The sequence below is a fragment of the Clupea harengus genome, chromosome 9 (assembly GCF_900700415.2).
Source record: "Clupea harengus chromosome 9, Ch_v2.0.2, whole genome shotgun sequence".
NCBI lineage: Eukaryota > Metazoa > Chordata > Actinopteri > Clupeiformes > Clupeidae > Clupea > Clupea harengus.
The window spans coordinates 28,945,663-28,955,662 of record NC_045160.1 but is presented as its reverse complement, the minus strand read 5'-3'; the positions used below and the strand labels follow the sequence as shown (position 1 = coordinate 28,955,662).

The window sequence follows — 10,000 nt, the reverse complement described above, 5'->3', positions numbered from 1 at the left end:
CAGGGAGTTCTGTGAAGCACTGGAACCGAGGTACCGTATCCCTTGTTGTCGTTCATTTAAACCGCTATGCGCAGAGAGCGCGACGGTGCGGGAGAGGCAGAGAGAGGGAGAAAGAAAGAGTGCGTGTGTGCGAGAGCTCTGCGGTCTTGGCCATTAGTTAATTTACTTATTTTTGTGTAGGTAATATGTTGTTAAATATGTTTAAACTTAAATAAATTACCTATACAAGTAGTTATGTCTCGTTGTATTAATTTGTCCTGTTATTGACGTGCCTAATGCGCAACCAGAAATTCGAATATGTTCGAATATATGTGTTTTTTTAAAGCGAATATTCGAACGTCATTTTTGAGCAATTTTGACAGCCCTAGTGTGCGTCTGTGTGTGTGGACCAGAATGGTTACGACAGCTGTGTTAATCACCCCACTGTAACTACACCAGCCTGGTTACAGACAGCGCAGACAGATGTGTTAATCACCCCACTGTAACTACACCAGACACCATGGACAGTAGGGGTGGGAATCTCTTGGCACCTCACGATTCGATTCCGATTCAGAGGTCAACGATTCGATTCTAAACCGATTATCGATTCTAAACCGATTATCGATTATCAATTCTAAACCGATAAAACGATTATCGATGCTCGATGCATCTCGATTTTTAAAACATTTGAGTTTGCTACTCAGAGTCTCAAATCACTTCCTACTTTGTGTTTGATAATTAAAGAAAATCAACAGATTTACCTTCTCTATTTTTTTATTAGAGAAAAAGTTTTTCCTTGTCACAATTATGACTTTCTATGAAAAATGCAATAATGGATGCAGCTTGCATTTCAACACAAAATGAATGTGTAAAAAAAAAAATTGAAAAAAAATAATTCAAAATTCTAATTCAAAAATCGATTATGAGCTTTTCTGAATCGAGACAGAATCGTTCTAGAGAGAATCGAGAGAAATCTAAAAAAAATTCCCCACCCTAATGGACAGTGTTAGGTGCACGGCTCAAATGCATGAAACATAAAGGGGGGCCACGCAGAATTTATAATAATAATAAAAAGGTATTTATTAATTGTTACAAGGTTATATTTATATAATAATTATAGCAAAACGTGTGGTGAATGTCAGTGCTGTGAATAGAAACCAAAGATGTAATGTAAAGTCAGTTCAAGGGTTAATGCAAAACAAACAACGACGACGATCCAAAATCAAAAGAGTAACCAACGAGTATCCAATTCCAATTACTATCCAACAACCAACGTTAACCAAATGCCGGGAAGACCAAAACTCTCCCGACTGCCGGCTGGCCAGGGCTTTTGTAGCCCAGTCAATCAACGCCACACCTGTCCCCAATCACCTGCTGTATAGACACAGAGAGAACAGGCATGCAAATATCACAGGGCGGGGCCTAGACCCGCCAGGGTCGTAACAACAGGCAGCTGTGTCACCCCACTGTTACTACAAGAATGGACAGACAGCTGTGTTAATTTACTTCCTGGTTTTAGATCGGATAGCCATCACACCATACACTCCAGTAGTGGAGTTTAGGTGACCTTGCCCCAGACCCCTGTACCACAGACCCCTGTACCCCAGACCCCTGTACCCCTGTCCCCCAGACACCTGTACCCCTGTACCCCAGACCACAGACCCCTGTACCCCATACCAGACCCCTGTCTTTCTGAGGACTCTTGAGCACCCGAGTGCAGAAAATAGCTTTCTGCAGTGTGTGGACCTGATACAGCCTGCAGTGTGTGGAGTCGGTCCAGTCTGCAGTGTGTGGACCTGATACAGTCTGCAGTGAGTGGAGTCGGTCCAGTCTGCAGTGTGTGGAGCCAGTACAGTCTGCAGTGTGTGGACCTGATACAGTCTGCAGTGGGTGGAGTCGGTCCAGTCTGCAGTGGGTGGAGGCGGTCCAGTCTGCAGTGTGTGGGTCTATTTCTACTGTGGTGACAGGCAAACTGAGTGCTTGAGCTGACTGTGGAACCAGATCGAATTAAGTAAAGTGATCGTTCATCATGACACGCCTTTGTGTGTGTGTGTTTGTGTGTTAGCGCGCAAGTGAGTGAAAGTTCATCAAGGAAAGCCAGTGTGTCTAGAGCAGAGCAGAACTTGACTGTGTGCGTGCACGTCTGCGTGCGTGCGTGTGTGCACTCTGCTGATTCACTAGCAGGCCTGTTGGCTGCCTCCCTGATAATCATCATAATCACTCCTCTGGATTTAAATGCTGAGGAACAATGAGCAGCCAATCATGCTTAATGAGACCAAAGAGATGACAAGGGGAAAACCACACATCTCTCTTCAGCTGAATCACAATCGCCCTCACTTTTACTCTCCTGCTAATAGAAGCTGGCTGGCTCTCTACTGACATAGCTCTAACACACACACAGACACACACACACACACACACACACACACACACACACACACACACACACACACACACACACACACACACACACACACACACACACACACACACACACACCTCTTGATCATATTCATTAGTCTGACTCTGGAGAGAGAGGTTAAAAGGGCCACCATGCTCTCTGACAGACAGACTGACTGTGTGTAACACATTGGACACACACATGCACACGCACACGCACACACTCATCTGTTGCTCCTTGTAAGGCCTACAGACCAGTCAATAGCACAGCGTGTCTGGAATTACAGTACATTTTTTCAGCGCTATAAGAATGCAGAATCCTGTCTTGGAGTTTTGTTTATTTTGTAAGCTTATTCTATAAGCTTAAATCTTGATATTTCCCATTATGCCTTCACTGTGCACAAAACCATTGAGTAGAAAGAAGAGGGACTTGGTTCGGGCTTTCTTGAACTAGACATGTCATTAATGCACTGTTGCATGTCAATCATTTACAGTATCATTGATAGGTGAAAATTCACCCTAGTTACCTCAGGACTCCGGAGCTGCATATAAGTATATTTATTAGACAAACAATTGCAATCGGGCTCACCCCCAGCACAAGGCTGAAAGTGAAGCAATCATAAACACATCGCACAAGGTTTATATAGACAGAAGTTTAGCGTTCAGCAGAGATAACCACGTGGTGGATTTCTGACGTCCGAGGCAAGGATGGAAGTTTTGCAAGGTCGGAAGAAGCACAGTTCGACCTTTCTTATCACTTCTGGTCTAAACATGCTCTTGTACATATGCAGACTAAGTGGCACCTAATATTCTAAGTTACACACACACACAGAAAAGCCATTTCATAAGCACATGATTCATACATTCTTAAGTAATTAACAGTGTTTGCAAATCTCCATCAATCATCACTAGAACCTTTTCTGTGTTCTATAGGACAGGACATATGGACGGCGTTCAGTTCATCATTTGCGTCATCAGGTGTTTTACGGGGCCTCTAAATAAAGAGTGCCACAGATGAGCGCAGTCGGGTATTTGAGGGCAGGGTAACATGGGAGCCCCAGAAATAGGACTGAGACCCACGGCCCTGGCAGCACTGCTGCTGGTATGGTGTTAGTGTGAGTCTGGTGGTGTTAGTGTGAGTCTGGTGGTGAGGAGTTGCAATTGTGCGTTGCTCGCTAAGTTTCTAAATCTCTGGTAATCCATCAGGCAGGCATTCTTCATTCAGATCTTTGTTTGGTTTGGTTGTCCGAAATGCATTATACTAGTCCTGAGTGTGTTTGCATGCACATATGTGTACAGCCTTGTTTGACATCACTATTGTAATCAAGGGACTTAGAGAGTGCACCATCGACATCACTATTTTAGTCAAAGGAGTGAGAGTGCACCATCGACATCACTATTGTAATCAAAGGAGTGAGAGAGTGCACCATCGACATCACTATTGTGATCAAAGGAGTGAGAGAGTGCACCATCGACATCACTATTGTAATCAAAGGAGTGAGAGAGTGCACCATCAACATCATTTTTTTTTTTTTTTTTTAAAACTAGCTTGCTCAGGGCGATGAAGAGGTTGTCACAATGGACCGTGTCACATGCTTTAGTAATGTGTCTTTATTTAGAAATGCTATATAAAGATTCATGCGCTGCTCTCTTGATTTCTCCATCAATCGTCGAAGTGTGAAAATACCATCAATTGTACTTTGACTACTACAGTACCCAAAAAGTGACTGTGGATACATCTTCTCAGCTAGGCTTTAGAGTGTCTGAAAAATGATTTCAGCAAACACTTTTCCAACAACACTTAAAAGATACATTCCTCTTTAGTTACCACATTTACTTCTGTCACTGTTCTTAAACAGTATCAGAATAATAACATCAACACATAACCTACAACAACACATAAACACAATTATTTGTCATATAACCTTATTACAACATATTACAATCTACACTTAATATCCTCAAGCAACCTCTCAAGCTTATCACAACACTTCAACACATAACCTTACTACAACACCTCTACACAACACCTCTACACATAACCTTATCACAACACCTCTACACAACACCTCTACACAAAACCTTACTACAACACCTCTACACAACACCTCTACACATAACCTTACTACAACACCTCTACAACACCTCTACACATAACCTTATCACAACACCTCTACACATAACCTTACTACAACACCTCTACACATAACCTTACTACAACACCTCTACACATAACCTTATCACAACACCTCTACACATAACCTTACTACAACACCTCTACACATAACCTTATCACAAGACCTCAACAAACCTGAAAAAAAACTGTGTGTCCAATAAACCAGCTACTGTGACGATGTAGCGTGGAGTCAGTGTGTGTGTGTGTGTGTGTGTGTGTGTGTGTGTTCACTCCTTTGAATGCCGCACCACGGGGAGACCTCAGAGAGGTATTCTGACAGAAACCAGATATCTTCCAATTTTTTTTCTGTACGCCTGCCTACGCTTTTTCTGGGTCTACCAGGGCTCTGTCCTCAATTACTGCTATACTCCCTACTAGGGTTGCAAAATTCCGGGAATATTCAAAGTTGGAAACTTTCCATGGGAATTAACGGGAATATATGGGAATTATCGGGAATAAACTTGACATTTTGGGGTTATTTATATTAACTGTATTTACCTTGTCATATATGACAAAACATAATTTTGTTTTGTCATAAGCAGACATGCATCCAAACATTTATAATACAAATTTTAAAAATGACATTTAATCCATTTGTGAGTTGAACTTTAATAAAATAAATGTACCCCCTATGATCCCTCCCCCAAAAAGTCCCATTCTAATTGTAAAATGAAAGCATTTAGTTAAGCTTCTCAGGCCTCTGGTTTCAGCGTTTTTCCTCTGAATCCTGGAGGAATGCACTGCACATGTGATGGAGGAATGCACATTGCAGAGTTGAAATTCAACTGAACTTGCATTAAATCGGGTTGTTTTAACCAAGATCATGCTGTAAGATCTAGAATTGCTACTGTTAGCCACTTGCCAGCTACACAATTTTGTTTCTGTGGACTATAAATACAGTCACCTGTTTGCGTTGTCAATCGATAATGGATACAGCGTGCTTTCTCGAACAAGTGAACTTTGGACTTTCATTTGATCATGTCAGGTTGAAAGAAAAATATAACACGAATCCATTCATTCTGTCAATTTGGTTTCCAATAGCTAGCTACATCCTTTGCAACAAAACACAGCGTGTGCTGCATTCAATAGAGTTTTGAATGACGTTTTTATTGCTCAGCCTTTAATTTGCAGTAATTATTATTATCATTATTTCCCATGGAAAGTTTCCAGAAATGTACCGGAAATGTTCCGCCCCTTTGCAACCCTACTCCCTACTGAGTGTACTAGTGTACTAACGAGGGCACACCTAAAGCAGGCACCTAGCAAGGGTGGAGCTGTGGACAGTAAACTTTAGAGCCTGCAGCCTGGCTTAGATAAAGGAAGGGAAAATTCCTTCCCTCTTCAATCTACACTCAATACTCCATGATGACAAAGCCAAAAAAGGACGTTTGAATATTTTTCGCAAATTTATTAAAAAGGAAGAACTGAATTCTTTGCCAATCTTCTCTGCAGATCGTCTCAAGCTCTGTCAGGTTGGATGGGGACCATCAGTGGACCATCGGTTGCTGGTTTTGCCCAGACAGTTCAATCTTGTTTTTTTTACCAGACCAGAGAATCTTGTTCCTCACAGTAAGCCCAAGCAGGCTTTCCTGTGTCTCCCACGTGTTAGAGTAAAATTACTCTGTCGTGTTGTTTTGGAGAGGAACCACCATACGAAGCAATTTGTTGTAACAAGGTTGAGTTTTACTGGTAGGTACTGACACAATACAACTTGCCCAACAGACAGTCAAGTACAGTCAAGCAAGCCGGAGAATGAGCATTCTAGAGTCTAAACAGAGGATGCTTGCACTTTTAAGGCCTAATTCTGTGATGTCACTTCTGGCCCCCTGCGCCGCCCACATACACTGTCTTCCACTCTGCACTTAGTTATAACACATGATTCTTGTGGTGTTTCCCATTTACAGAACTTCTGCTTTTAATCTGCTGACATGTGTGTCTGGACACTTTCCCTTATCTGTGCCCCAGCCTTGACCACTTAAGATTTATCCTTATGCCTTTCTCCTCTTCTGGGCCTTGGTCCCAGTTTTAACTTGCTCTCTCGTCTGGCTTTACATTTTCCACGTGAATTTAACTTGCTGTCTCTGACTGATTTTTTCATTTGATATTCTTCATTTGATTCATTTGATAATTCAAATTTATCTTACACACGGAGAAGAGGCTTTCCTGCGTCTTTGCTTTACCATGTCTCTCACTGAGAAGAAGCTTTCCTGTGTCTTTGCTTTCCCGTGTCTCTCACTGAGAAGAAGCTTTCCTGTGTCTTTGCTTTCCCGTGTCTCTCCGAGCAGAGGCCTCCACCTGGCCACTTCCATAAAGCCCAGATCGGTGGAGTTTTGCGGTGATGGTTATCCTTCTGGAAGTTTCTCCCATCTCCACACAGGATCTCTGGAGCTCAGCCAGAGTTACCATCCAGTTCTTGGTCACCTCTCTTACCAAGGCCCTTCTACCCGATTGCTCAGTTTGGCTGGGCGGCCAGCTCTAGGCAGAGGTCTGGTTGTTCCAAACTTCTTCAAACCTCTCCGTCCTTCTTCCTATTATTCAACCTCTTCTTTCCACTGTGCTCTTTGGAATCTTCAATACAGCAGAAATGTGTTTGTACCCCTCCCCAGATGTGTCCCTTGACACAATCCTGCAGCACCCCCCTCTTCCCATAGTTATGCACCTGCTCTACGGTGTGTGTGTGTGTGTGTGTGTGTGTGTGTGTGTGTGTGTGTGTGTGTGTGTGTTTGTGTGTGTGTGGCCATAGAACACAGGGCCAGCCTTGAAGGTAGAATCTGATTTCTCAGCTAGACCCAGGAACATTATAATTCCAGAAACCTTTTCTAAGAGGAAAGGAACTCTTTACGTCAGAGCAATGAAATTGAGGTTTTTTTCGGTGGCATAGGTTTGACAGCTGAGAATGAAATAATGAATTAAACCGCTAACTGATCCCCTAAGCACAAAACTCACGAGAGGAATTCAGACACTCACAGAGCTGCGTTCAACAGTTCCAGCTCCTCCACGCTGGTTAGCATGGGTGTTGGTTAGTCCCCAGCACGTCCTTGGCCTGACCTTCAGAGCTCTTTCTGCGAGCTGATGTTCACAATGAAGCTGTTGTTCTTAAGCTGTGCTGAAGCTGAGGGAACTGCTGAAGGCCATGCAGAAGGAGAGATATGACGTTTCTTAGAGTCACATGACAAATCCCCCCCCCCCCCAAACACACACACACACACACACAAATTCATACACAGACATACAATCACACACACAAATTCATACACACAGACATATACAAACAAACACACACACACACACTGTCATATCTGGTGCAGTACAATCATATGTCAAAGCACACAGCACGTCACCACAACTCACACACCAGCGAGACTCCAGTGAATCTCCAGCAGGTAACCACAACTCTGTTCTTTGTACGTCGCCTTGGATAAAAGCGTCTGCTAAATGACAATCTAAATCTAAACACAAGCCAGACTCCAGTGTGTTTACAGCAGGTTCGAGCGAAGCAGATCACTTCCTGCACAGACAGCCTGGGATCATTATGTGTGTGATCATTATTCACGAGCATAGTTCACCTTGATGCTTACACCTCAGTACCAAGTGCTGACAAGTGTCTAAATGTCACGTTATTATATATTCCATTGGAAAGAGCAGGCTAAATAAAGCCCATGGCTTTAGTGATGGTTAGTGATGGTTCTTACCCCTCGTATTGTCAAGTATTTGAGAAGTTTCTAGAAGAATCCGCTCAGCCGACCCCTGCCCACACAGCTCTGGAGTGAGACGGCACTGGAGTATTACAGGAGCCACTCAGGCATTTCCTGCTACCCGGCAACAGGGCGGGAGGAAGAGCAATCTGCCAGGAATGCAGGAATGTGAGGGGAAGACTCCTCTCCTCTGGAGACCAACAGTAAACACACGCACACACACACACACACACACACACACACACACTACACAAGCTTGCACACATGCATGCACACACACACAGAGCAAACCAGTGTATACAGTCAGCAACCCTACATCTCACAAAGACTGCCTCAGCTTGCCAGACACTGCCAGGAAGAATCTGAGACAGTCAGGGGTTGCCAGAGACAGCCAGGGGTTGCCAGGGATGGCCAGAGACAGCCAGGGGTTGCCAGGGATGGCCAGAGACAGCCAGGGTTGCCAGGGATGGCCAGAGACAGCAAGGGGTTGCCAGGGATGGCCATAGATGGCCATAGATGGCCAGACAGCCAATAAGGGCAACAGACTTCAACAGACTTCAACAGACAGGTGCAGACATCCAAAGACTACAGACTGCCAGAGACGGCCTCAGATTGTAAGAAACTACCTCAGATTGTAGGAAACTGCCTCAGATTGTAGGAAACTGCCTCAAATTTTTGTCTCCTTAAGTAGCCTGAAACTATATTAGATTACCAGAGATTGCCCTAGATTGTATTAGATTTCCACAGACTGTCTTCTAGGGACAGGCAGCGATTACCATAGGTAGGCAGATTTCAACAGGCTACTGAAGACTATTAGAGACACTACAGAGACAGACAGGGAGACAGCAGCACACTACAGAGACAGACAGGGAGACAGCAGCACAGAAGAGCACTACAGGGCGAGAGACAGAAATAAGCCTGTTGAATAACCGGTAAAAACCACAGATCACCCCTGACAGTCCAGTGATGATCAGAAATCAGTCCAAATAAAGACATTTGATTCCATGTATTTATTCATATAGTGCCAATAACAATTAAAATTGTCCCAGATCCTGAACCCCCTAGAGCAAGCACTCCGGCGACTGGGGCGATGCCAGAGCCCAGAGATCTGTCCAGAAAGGCACTGGTTAAAGGAAGCAGAGACAGGCATCGACCATCAGAGACCACACTAGTCTGTGGGACAGACGCTAGCCTACTTTTCACAACTGGGTTATCTCATGTGAACGGCCTTGCTCAACCTTAAAGCTGACTTTGGCCAAGTTATTACATGAACAAACACACCCATACACACCCATACACACAAATACCCACACACACACACACAAAAGACCACACATCCTGGCGTTCGTCACTCACTCCCTCATGCGTGTGCCCAGTAGCAGGTTCACACTTGCACAGCGGAGCTGAGACGCTCCCTATTGGTGACCAGCCCTACTGAGTGCTAACGAGGATACTCCTGAAGGAGACAACTAGGCAGGGTGGGAATGTAGGATGTGATCCATGGAGCAAGAACAGCATTTGTGTTACATGCATTTTGCAGAATTTCTTCCGAATTTTAAGAAATGTCACAAAGTTGCAAATACACAACTTTACAAAGGGCTTTTAAAATGACGGATACAGGAAGCTGCAGCTCGATGAGTTGATTTATTGCGGCTGTATGCCTACCTGTTGAAACCTTAATCATTCACGAATTACACTGAAACCTTAAACTAGACTATACGCACTGAAAGTAATGTTATGGCTCAATTAA

General features: G+C 43.9%; 1 protein-coding gene across 1 annotated transcript in view; it reads left to right on the top strand.

Moving 5' to 3' along the window:
• Positions 1–10,000, top strand: part of LOC105890576 (eukaryotic translation initiation factor 4 gamma 1) — a 33,096-nt gene that overhangs the window by 8,456 nt on the left and 14,640 nt on the right. The window lies entirely within an intron of this gene.